The sequence below is a fragment of the Mya arenaria genome, chromosome 8 (genome assembly GCF_026914265.1).
Source record: "Mya arenaria isolate MELC-2E11 chromosome 8, ASM2691426v1".
Lineage (NCBI taxonomy): Eukaryota > Metazoa > Mollusca > Bivalvia > Myida > Myidae > Mya > Mya arenaria.
Genome location: NC_069129.1, coordinates 57,500,860 through 57,513,143, shown reverse-complemented (window position 1 = coordinate 57,513,143; position 12,284 = coordinate 57,500,860). Strand labels below are relative to the sequence as shown.

Sequence of the window (12,284 nt, the reverse complement as noted above, 5' to 3'; positions counted from 1 at the left end):
TGAGGAAGTTAGTTTTGAAAAGCTGCTGTACAAGAAGGAGCTGCTTCTGCTTTTAAAGCACTCAGATCACTAGATAGATTCTTGGAAGGCAACAAAGGGTGCAGCCAGTCAACTTACATGAAGTTATACAGGTCACTGGTCCTCCCAGCTGTGGATTTCGGTGCTCAGGTACTTGCAACTGTGCCGCAAACAGTGAATTATTTGAATCTAGAAAAAAATATTAAATCTAGAATGCTTAGACCAAGTTGAGATTGAGATCTTATATCAACACAGTGCATAGACTCTATACACTATATGGATATGCACGATACACCGTGACAGTACATACACTGGTGTTATATTCTATACCAGTATATACTGTGCACGGTATATATTCTATTCATTCTCAGAGGTGTTGAAGCAGTGCTTCAACACCCCTGTTCTCTATACAATGTATACAGCCAGAGATTTTGAAGATTTACTTCAACTCCTCTGTTATAGTCTATATACATTGTGGAAGCGTGCACTATACTCTATTCATTGTCAAGAGGTGTTGAAGCAGTGCTTCAACACCCCTGTTCTCTATACAATGTATACAGCCAGAGATTTTGAAGATTTACTTCAACTCCTCTGTTATAGTCTATATACATTGTGGAAGCGTGCACTATACTTTATTCATTGTCAAGAGGTGTTGAAGCAGTGCTTCAACACCCCTGTTCTCTAAACAATGTATACAGCCAGAGATTTTGAAGATTTACTTCAACTCCTCTGTTATAGTCTATATACATTGTGGAAGCGTACACTATACTCTATTCATTCTTAGAGGTGTTGAAGCAGTGCTTCAACACCTCTGTTCTCTATTCAATGTATACAAACGGAGATTTTTGAACAAAAAATGGAGAAAACTGCACAAAAATAATTTTGATGAATTTATGTCATATCAGGCAACATATTTAATATACTTAAATCATAGAACAATTATATGGCGCAAAAAATGATTTTTGGGGTAAAATGTTGGAAAAATTAAATGAAAATGACAATTTATGAATTTTGCCAATAACTCTGCCTTATTTTGCAATAAAAACACCAGAACTACTGCAGCTAATATATTTCATTTAACATTATTATATATTATATAGAAACACAGTTTGTTTTTTTTAAATATGATTTTCGGGGTAAAATGTATGAAAAATTAAATGGAAATGAGAATTTCTGGAATTTGCCAATAACTTTTTCAAATATTGCAATAGAATGACCAGAATTACTGTATTTCATAAATATTACAGTTTAATATATCAAAAGTAAAGAAACTATGTAATTTTGTGAAATGTGAATTTTGGGGAAAATGTTTGAAAAATTCAATAAAAATGAGAATTTCTGAAATTGCAAATTATTAGCACAAATTTTGCAATACAATGACCAGAAATTTTACTGTATTCAATAGATACTATAATACAGTATAACAAACCTAAAGAGTAGAAACCATGTATTGTGTGAAGTGTGATTTGGGGGGTAAAATGAAATTAAATAAAAATCGACACACAGCAGTTATCAAACAACACAAATAAACAAAAATCATTTATGTGCATTTTTCTGAAATTGTCTCCTTAATTTTTGAAGCTCTGCATCAATCCTCTGTCAAATCAATTAACCTTGTTCTCTGTATTCATTTATGATGATCCCCTTTTAGTTAATAAATCTTTTGAAATCATTGAAAATTGACCTTTTTCTCTGTCACCTGTATGTCGATGAATTTTATAATGCAGATATTTGCCAGACTCGCAAAATTCATAACAAACCAAAAGCCCAAGGCATTTTTTCAAGAATATAATGCGACAGTCACTTGGGTGTGGAGCCTTGCCCAGCAACGTCTACATTTTTAAATTGTCATAGCCTAAAATCATAGCCTAAAATTGTCATTTCCCGACATGCCAACATTTAGACATATCCAACATGATAACCCAAACTAAGGTCTCCCTAGGCTAAATACTTTTCCAGCTAGACACTAGAATTGGACCTACAATATCGAAGATGTCCATAAAACCCAATTCACATAACAGGACAGGAGACCAGGACAACCAAAAGACATGGTTGTCTATGTTATAAACAAACAAGACTATGCATTTACCATAACTGTATCTATTTTGAACATGAACAGAACATTAGTAAATTTAATCTTAAGAATCTGATGTCAATAATCCCGTACATGTATGTATATCTATGTCCATCAATATGATAAGAAATGGAAGTTTCTTCTAAAACATACACAGAAACAGCTATTGTTCATATAAACCATAACATAAGGTGTCTTATAATTATGTCAACAAGAGCTGTCTTTAGACAGCACGCTCAATTAAATGAGGCTTTGTCTTAAAAATGAATACAATAATGATGTAATATGTGCCTGTCGAAAGCAATAAAAAGAGTCAAATTAAAAAGTTAACTAGAAATGCTGCAATGCAACAAGAACTTCAGCCTTTATTGTGAGATTCAGTTTTAAATGTATTAAAACTGAATTTATTCAGTACCAAGCATTTTTCTATTTTTAGTTACAGTGACCATGACCCTAGGGACCCAAATCAAATATAAAAATGAATGGAAATTTTGCCTTTAGACAGTTATTAAATAGTAAATAATATTTGACAGTTATCTATGTACATCTACATTTTAACTTTAAAAAGGTTTCCTTGACATTAAACAATCATTTGTTTTTATAAACAAAAAAATAACAAAACAATGTGGCCAACAGATCAAGAATCTAGGTTTAAGAAGTGACATTTCTAGAGGCTTACCATATGCTCCAATATGTATGGAACTTAATAACCATGGTTTTATTGAATTTATACTGTCATATAGGGTAATGTGCAATACAGTAAACAGAACACTCAAAAGTACAGTGAAACATTTAGGTTAGAAGTTAAAATATAATTAGACAATTAGCCATAATTGACCAAGTCAGTATGGAAATTAACAACAGAACAAGGTAACTAAAAAAAAAATATAGATTAAAAATAATAATATATGATTTGCATTCATTTAATTCAAGTTTAAAACAAACTTTTAATAATGAGCTAGCTCAATTGTTACTAAGCAATGTGCTTTATTGCTCACCTCAGAACCAGACACATTATTTGTTTCAATAATATGTTCTCAAGATTTTATTCACTAAAATATGTGCCTAATTATTAACTTTTTACATGTTATGCCTTATTTGTTGAAAAGTCTTGCTGGCTAAGTTGTGATTTATGATGAGGAAACAATACCTCTATGAATAGCAATTTTTAAGGTTTTTAATACTTGACTTAGTGACTCCTGTTTCATATTACCTACATTCATTCTTTAAGGAAAGCTTGGGAAGAGAATATGGCCTATAAAACTAGAACATAGTTTTTTTTCTAAAACTTGACCAAATTTCATTCATATAAAGTGGAACTTGAGGCCACTCTAATCAAACACATTTTGACCATTAAACAAGTTTCACCTAATATTATTTAAATGTTGACGAGAATAAATACTGACAAATATCATGAAAAATTATATATATAGTTTCTGAAGCATTTACAGTTTATATTATTAGAACAAACAACCTACATGCTTTTTGTCCAACCTGAACAGTTATCAATCTCTACTAAGATTTTTTTGGTAAACATATTCTGGCCAGTATGAATAAAGACCAAAGAGACAAGAGCTGTCACAGAGACAGCGCTCTCAACTATTCCGCTGCTTTTCAGTGTAAGGATTGAAAAGTTTTGGCGAAACATGCATGGATCACTGTTAGATTAGATTTCAATGCAATACATGATGTGCGGAGATATTAACATAAATGTGGTTACATGCAAAATTTTAACCAGAATTTTTATCTAACTTGATTATTCAATTAGGTTGGGTGGTTGTATAAAGTCTCAATGCAATTCATACAGTAGTTGCTGAGATATTAACCTATGTGTGCTTATATGCAAAACCTTAACCAGAATTTCTGAGTGAAATAATAAAGGCAAGTATTTGCATTAAATGCAAACTATAGTTATATAACTTGGAAAATTAAGTAGGTTGGATGGTTGAGTACCATTGTATCAAGTCTCAATGCAATACCTCAAGCAGTTGCTGAGATATTAACCTATGTGTGCTTGCATGCAAAACCTTAACCAGAATTTCTAAGTCAAATAATAAAGGCCTATCATTTACATTAAATGCAAACTAGAGTTATCTTACTTGTTTAAATAAGTAGGTTGGATGGTTGAGTACCATTGTATCAAGTCTCAATGCAATACCTCAAGCAGTTGCTGAGATATTAACCTATGTGTGCTTGCATGCAAAACCTTAACCAGAATTTCTAAGTCAAATAATAAAGGCCTATTATTTACATTAAATGCAAACTAGAGTTATCTTACTTGTTTAAATAAGTAGGTTGGATGGTTGAGTACCATTGTATCAAGTCTCAATGCAATACCTCAAGTAGTTGCTGAGATATTAACCTATGTGTGCTTGCATGCAAAACCTTAAACAGAATTTCTAAGTCAAATATTAAAGGCCTATTATTGGCATTAAATGCAAAGTAGTTATCAAACTTGGTTAATTAAGTAGGTTGGATGGTTGAGTACCATTGTATAAAGTCTCAATGCAATACCTCAAGTAGTTGCTGAGATATTTACCTATGTGTGCTTGCACGCAAACCCTTAACCAAGGGGTGACGCCAACGCCGACGCTTGGGTGAGTAGTATAGCTCTCCATATTCTTCGAAAAGTTGAGCTAAAATGAGTCCCCATACTAAAGTGTTAACACTGTATGAAACTGTTAATATAAATGAAGGACAGACTATGATCAATCACAATAGTTCAACATGAGCACTTTGTACTGTGTTGAGGTAAATGTTAATCATCCAACTTATTTAAGGGTAATCTATTTTCAAATCTATAATGTATTTGTCTGTTAAAAGTTAAAATTGGTATATCATTCCAATTTTAGTGAATCTTTATGTGACGGATGTCTTGTCCATTAAGTTGCTTTCAATGAAGATTTTGAAGTCAGACTGTCTCTTGTTGGATGTGGGGAGTTTTCTGAAAGAAAAAGGAACATTAAGCAATACATGTACATAAACACAGTTCCATTGTTGGCTTCAAATATTGAACTATTAAGGAGCTTTTCATTAATTTGTGCCATTGGCTTCAATGTTAAAATTTGATAGTTACCCCATATAAGTATCATTTGAAAGGGCTTTGCATACTGATTACTTATATGTAAAATCAATGACAAGAACATATTTTCACCTTGAAAAGTTATTGCTGGCATCCCAAAATCACATTATTGTTCATCAGATACATTAAGTTATTATCTATCTTGCAAAAGCTCTATGGTTGATTTTGAAATATGATAGTTCTTATACATATTATATCTTAATATTAAAAATTAGCCACACTTTTTGTGATATAGATTTTATATATATGCACATAAAAATATGTAACAAAAAATATACAAATAAATAAGAAATGATAAAAACACACAAATCTTAGTTTATTTTACATTGATAGATAGTTCATATAAACTTTGCTAAACACAGAAAGAAAATAATTGTTTCTATTACAGGATTTGAACCTGGACAATTAATTTTAATGTGAATGAGCATATTTGAGCATGATCACAACTGTGCATTACAACAAAGGATAACATTGAAAACTAACAAAGGGCAACTACTACAAAAAAATCTTGAGTTATGGTTTCTGTGCACTGCACTTCTGCTAAATGAGATCTATCTGTACATATTTGAAGTTTGAGATCAACACCTCAAAGACTTTTCAAGTTCTGCTGCAGACAAAAACTCAGTATGAAATATAACAAAGGGTTATTACAAAAAGAACTGTAAACAGAGTTATGGTCGCTTAACACTGCACTTCTTCTCAATAGGGATCTATCTGTATATGAAGTTTGAAGTTAATACCTGGAGGATTTATGCTCAAGATTACATTCCGTGCACACGCACACACATGTGCACAATTACTGTATCCACTTTGCCTTTTGGCAAGGGATAATCAATAGATTAGTCCTCATCATCACGGTCTTAAACAAACATGATGAACATAATCATAGCATGCATAAAACAGTTTACAGTTGTATCAAATCTGGAATAAAAACTGTACCTAGATGAATTTGTAACAGGTGGCGATCAGTCATCACTTTCCTGTTTCCTGTTTCTCATTGTGTCATTCCTGTATCTCATTGTGTCTTAGTTGGTTTAGTACAACTCTGGCCTGGTCCACAATTGCAACAACTGAAAAACAACTGAACAATTAGCAAAAGAGAACTTATACCTTAAATGTACATAATATATTGCTACTAAAAAATTACTCATACTGTCAAACACTTGTTTCCATGAAAAACTACAGCTATCACCTAGTGTAATAAGAGGTTTCACTGAGAGTGATGTTTGCTTTTAAGCATACAGTAACCAATTAGGCAATAATTTTAAAACTGCCAAGCACAAAATAAACATAAGAAAATAATCCTTAATATACCAAAAACAGAATAGTGTTTTGTTAAATTAAAGTAAAAAATGAAAAAAAGTTATGAAGAGAAGAAAAAAAATAAAAAAAATATAAAGATAATAATCAAAGGTTTACAATTCTTTGACTACCATACACAATTTAATGATTCATATGCACAGCTATTTTTCTTATCACGTCCAATATGTGCATGAAGTTTGAAGTTAATACCTCAAAAACATAGAAAAGTGAAAGAAAAATAATCAAAGACCAATAACTCTAAAATACCATAAACAAAAATGTTTTTTGCACAGCACTTCTCCTCAACATATTTAATATGTGTTAGAAATCTCAGAAGCATTTGGAATTATGGATAAAAGAAGACTTGTCCAAATGAACCCTAACCATAGGGTATAGAGTATAATAGCAGAGACAAATCATACATATGTCTTTATATTTAATATGTCAATGTATGTTTGAACAGAATAATTATGTTAATTCTCATTTCTTGGCTTACCTCATATTTATATTGTTATACATAGAATTAATCCAAAGAGAACTTACCATTCACTGACAAGATTTCCTCATTATACACAGGAGTATCTTCATACTTTTAGAATCTCTCCATTTTTCTTCTCCATGGGAACTGCAATGCATAACACATAAGAAAGGAAATCAAACAATTGCATTTTTTAAAACAATTTGTAGAGAAAAATAAAACATGACTTCAGACACATGCAGAATTATTTGCATTTATTTTAAGCAAGTTACAAGAGTAACTGTACCCTATGCCATCTGAGTAAAATCTGCATGCAACAAACATGTGCATGCAAAATTGCATGGACTTTCATTTATTTGCTTAACAGTTTCAATTAAACCTAACAACCTGACCAAATACTTGAAATATCTTATACTTGAATACATTATGTTATACTAGTAAATGACATTGAGTACATGTAAATATGTGTTAAAAATCTACCTTTCAAATCCAATGCTTTCTTTGCATCAAAATGTTTGTCTGTTTGCCCTTAAATTGGTCCCTCAAGAGTATCTGGTCTGAAATATAAAATTCACCTTAACTTTTAAGCTTAAATTAGCTATAATACTAACTTGGCTGATCTTAGGAAAAATGAGTCTTAAAGCTGCACTTTCACAGGTTGACTGTTTTAACATTATTATTATCTCAGAGAATCAATGCCTTTAATTGCTAACAATAAAACAGATGTCATGTATTGAGAAATCTGCTTATTATTTCATTTTTCTGAAAGTGTTCAAATTTAAGTCACAGAACAACAATTATGAACGTACATATGAAAAACAGCTATCTGATATTTTTTCAGCAGTTTTAAATCATGGTTCGCGGACATAATTTATGCACTAACATTGCATGATTCATTCCATGATGAAAAAAAAGTTGTCAGAATGGTAAATCTGTGAAAATGTAGCTTTAATAACAATCCCCAACAGTTCCTCCCAAAGACTTGTTTAAAAAGGGCTGTAATCTGTTTAATGAAATAGCGGAAAAAAAGAAAATTGACGAAAACTGACATAAACTTGGTATCTATGTGTACAATGCATTAAAACTTACTAACTGAAGTACCACATAATTTACAATAAAAAAAATTCGCCAATATATTACAAGTTAGGTATAAAGATTAAATATTCCAACTGTTTAGGATAAGCCTTCATAGCACAGTGGATACAACACTGGACTGGGCTGTTTTAAAAAAAATGGCTAGTTTTAGTTTTTCATAAACTTCTATCACATTATGCAGTATAGGATTCTAATTCAATTGTCTAAAAATGCCAACTGGTGTCATATAACTGTATGTAAAATTTGGACAAGATATATTCACAGAAAAAAAAGTTATGTCCATAAAACATGCCAAAAATGTCAGGAGTGCAACAAAAAAGTGTGACATTTTAAGAAAAGCTTAAAATTCAAAATGTTATTTCAATGTCAAAATGTGGGTGAGAGAGTAAATTATTCATTTTTATTCAATTTGAATGTCTTGGCTAAAAAATAACATAAAACTAAATAAAATATAAAAATGTTTTAGACATGAAACAAGACTGAAAAGGAACAAGGGCGGTAATGTTATTTTCCATAAAAAATCGGTATAAATCTATGAAAATGACTAGAACTTCTTGGAACGAATGGTATTTCATAACTTACTCTTGCTATTATAAAGTTATATGTATCCATGCATTAAACAAGTAATAATTTAATCATCATATATTTAAATTCTATTTTTAGCATTGTATATTCTAAGATAACCCAAATATGTCAGGAGTGAAACATTTGCACTTAAATGAATCACTGTGTTTGAAAAAAGAACATATATGTACCCAAATGCATTTTTCCAAGAAGTGTTTGTCTTAGAGCAATCAAAAGTGGCAGTCATGATCAAAGTTATTGTTTGTGTATTGAGTATATGGCATGTATGTTAATGTCAGGAGTGAAACGCAATTTCCAATTTTGGTGCTATTTTTTAAACTAGCATATTATTAAGCAATACTGTTCAGCTGTGCATTTTTCTAATTTCTTGGTGATGATTGGTGGATAATACTACAATCTAGTTCATACATGGTAAGTGTTTTAATGCTATTAAATAAAATTGTTATAATAATAGTTTATTAGTCGAAAATATATCTGATAAAAATATATGACTAAAATGATAAACATATTTTTCTGTATGATTTTTTTATGTTTTCCATGCTTATGTTTTATCAAATGTTACTGCAGGTTACTGTAAATAACAAATTACAGCATATATCTTTTCTTCTTAGCATGATTTCTTGCATGGGTAAAAATGTTTCACTCCTGACATTAAAATGATAAAATTGCATACATTCAATTTTAGAGTAAATATAAAGCAGCCAAGATGAGCATGCTTATTGTTAGCCTTCTAACCATCAGAAAATCATTAAGAAAAAAAAAAAATCAATATAGGACACAAACCAATATAATAACATCCACAGAAAGAGTTCGAAAACATAGACAGAAGTTGAAAAAGGATGATGAACTACTTGAAATGGCGAAACTGAAAAAGCAAGAAGAAAATACAAATAGACATTAAAGAAAGAAAGAGAACCAAACACAGTTGTAGATGAAAGAATGAAAGCTTAACAGAGAATGGGAAAAGAAAAGTAGGAATTGCAAAGCTGCCAAAGCTGGAAGAAAACTGAAGAGTAGAAGCTCCCCGACAATATCAAGAAGAACAAGAAAGCAGAAAAATGTAAACATTTGCAAATCTGCCGAAAGACCATGCAGGCATCTACTAGAAAGTCCTAGAGCTTATGCAAACACTATGGATCATATAGTAAAGAATGCTTCACCAACGAAGGCTGTCACATACGAACATATTAACAAAGAAGGATACAGACAATGTTGAAGAAGTACTTGGGATTAACAAAATTGGCCGACCAAGAAAAGACAAAGAAAGTTGGCATTTTTTGGCACAAATAACACTGTAAACGGCAATGTGAAGTGGGACATGAACAGGTACATGCTTTAATAATAAATATCACAAAAATGCTTTTATAAATAAATGAATATCACAGAAATGCTTTTATAAATAAATGAGTATCACAAAATTGCTTTTATAAATAAATGAATATCACATAAATGCTTTTATAAATAAATGAGTATCACATAATGCTTCTAAGTAAATTATGCCACAGACATTCAAATAATGTTGAACAAAAGTATAATAACTTGTGAAGTTGTAAAATTACTTATAAATGATTTTTGTTTTAATTCTTATGTAACTTGTAGTAGAACAAATGCAGTAAGGTGAGTTTCAAGCATTTACAAACAATTATTTTTACTCTAACAACTAAGTTTTGATTAAAAAAAACGACAGATATAAAATGTACATGACCAAATTAATAGATTAATTTTGATCTCCATATTTCAGTTATGCACCCCAGGACTTTGTTGCAGTCAAACTGAGCTCACGTAGAAACAAGCATTATCCGTGGCCCTTATATCTGTATATATGGCTAATGTGATACTAAAAATAAGTTTTTAGAAACTGACACTTCTTACATAAGATAAGCAAATAGGATAAGATAAGATGTTAATGTTATTATTTATGTGTACTATTTAGCTCTATTTTCCATATATAATCTTGAAATTTACATAAATTTACAGGTAATTAAGTTGGATAAAACAAGTATATAGAGTTAAGGTTCCTCCAGAAGACAGGTCTGCCAGGAGTGTATACGGTATACGGTACATGGTCAAATGATGATGTTTCCTGGCAGTCAGTTCATGATATTTTACAAACTCTAACTCAGCCTACGCTGTTGCCTGGTTGTGGAATCAAAATTGAGATCAACATACCACAGGTTGCACATGCAGAAGGACTCATTCCTAGTGTTTAAGTTGACATACACGTCAGGAGTGACACATGTTGACATTTCATGTTTTCAGAAGTTATTATGGTTATATTCTGTTAATAGTACAGTGTTACTTTAATATGCAACAAATCAGTACTATAATGACCTGTTCTTATCAAAGTGTTTGTAAGTTAACTTAAAGTTGAAACTCTGTTGTTGTTTCTTGTATCAAATTCATCTTGTTATTCATAGTGATAAAAAATCAAAGTTTCAGTATTAAAACTGTCAAATAGTTATTTCATGTTAGCATTACAGTGATAAATTAAGGTATTATTACACTTGTATTCTAATTATTTCAAAAGATTAAGTTGTAATCTGAATTATGATAATAATGTGAATTATGTCAGGAGTGAAACATTTATTCATCAAACTGCTATATCTTTATATCAGTTCTGTAAGGTGAAATGTTAAGTAATGTTAATGTAATACTCTGTTGTATTGACTTGCTGTTCTTTAAAATATAAGGAAAGGCAGTTACAAATATTATACAATTTAATAAGAAAACAAACTTGCTTGTTCATAGTAGCCATTAAATTTGGGTAAATAATGGGGAAAAAATAAAAAATAAAAATTTGGTTGGCATATTGCTTGCTTAAACATTTTTTCATTCACATTAACACCTAAACTAAGAAAACTGAGCATAAAAAGACACAGAGTTTAATGATTTTGTTTCTGTAGTGACTTTGAAGATGGTACATGTTGTTTTCTTTTTTTGTTGGGTCAGCTGAATTAAAGTTCAATAAAAAAATAAGTATTTGTTATATTCTTTGCACACAACTATTTTTGTAGACTACAATGAAAGCTTATTATAATGAGGTAATCAAATGTTTACTCAGACCTGTTTAAAATTTTGACCATTTTTACATGTTTCCTGCCATTTTTTTTAAAACAGCCCGACTGCAATTTTGGCGACACCGGCTCCAACCCATTCTCTGACTTGATATTTTTTTTTACATTTTGCATTTTGGTAATTTTTTTTACCATTATGATATCAAAGCTCAAAAGATTTTTTGAATAATTGTCCTGAGATTCTTTACAGAATATTTTTTTTTGGGGGGGGGGGGGATCCCACCCCCTTTCTGGATCCGCTAGTGTGGGTTACTCCCGTAAAATGAACTGAATTTAATTTGGTGCAAAGCTCTAATAAAAATTTGTGTATTCAATTAAATTCATAAAACTAATTAATGTAAACAAACCATTTGCAACTATCCCTGAATAACTTTTAAATGATAGTGATTATTTTCATTTGCATGATAACTAAGAAAATATAAAATAACACTTGAGTGTCCTGTATGGTATCCCGATATAGTCAATACTTACAACTTACATGTGCAGGAATCAGGAAGGAGTTCCATTCTACCAACTTAATACCATTCTTATTTGTCGTCTTCTTAACCGGATGCTTGTAAACAAACCCAATGAACC

At 30.7% G+C, this 12,284-nt stretch overlaps 1 long non-coding RNA gene across 1 annotated transcript; it reads right to left on the bottom strand.

Annotated features, from left to right (window-relative positions):
* Positions 1–4,167: 4,167 nt before the first annotated feature.
* On the bottom strand, positions 4,168–12,249 carry LOC128243014 (uncharacterized). Its single transcript, XR_008262753.1, has 5 exons — positions 12,180–12,249; positions 7,435–7,511; positions 7,020–7,101; positions 6,114–6,244; positions 4,168–5,036 (listed from the first exon to the last, which is right to left on the bottom strand). It is a non-coding gene; the product is annotated as an uncharacterized LOC128243014 (long non-coding RNA).
* Positions 12,250–12,284: the final 35 nt, after the last annotated feature.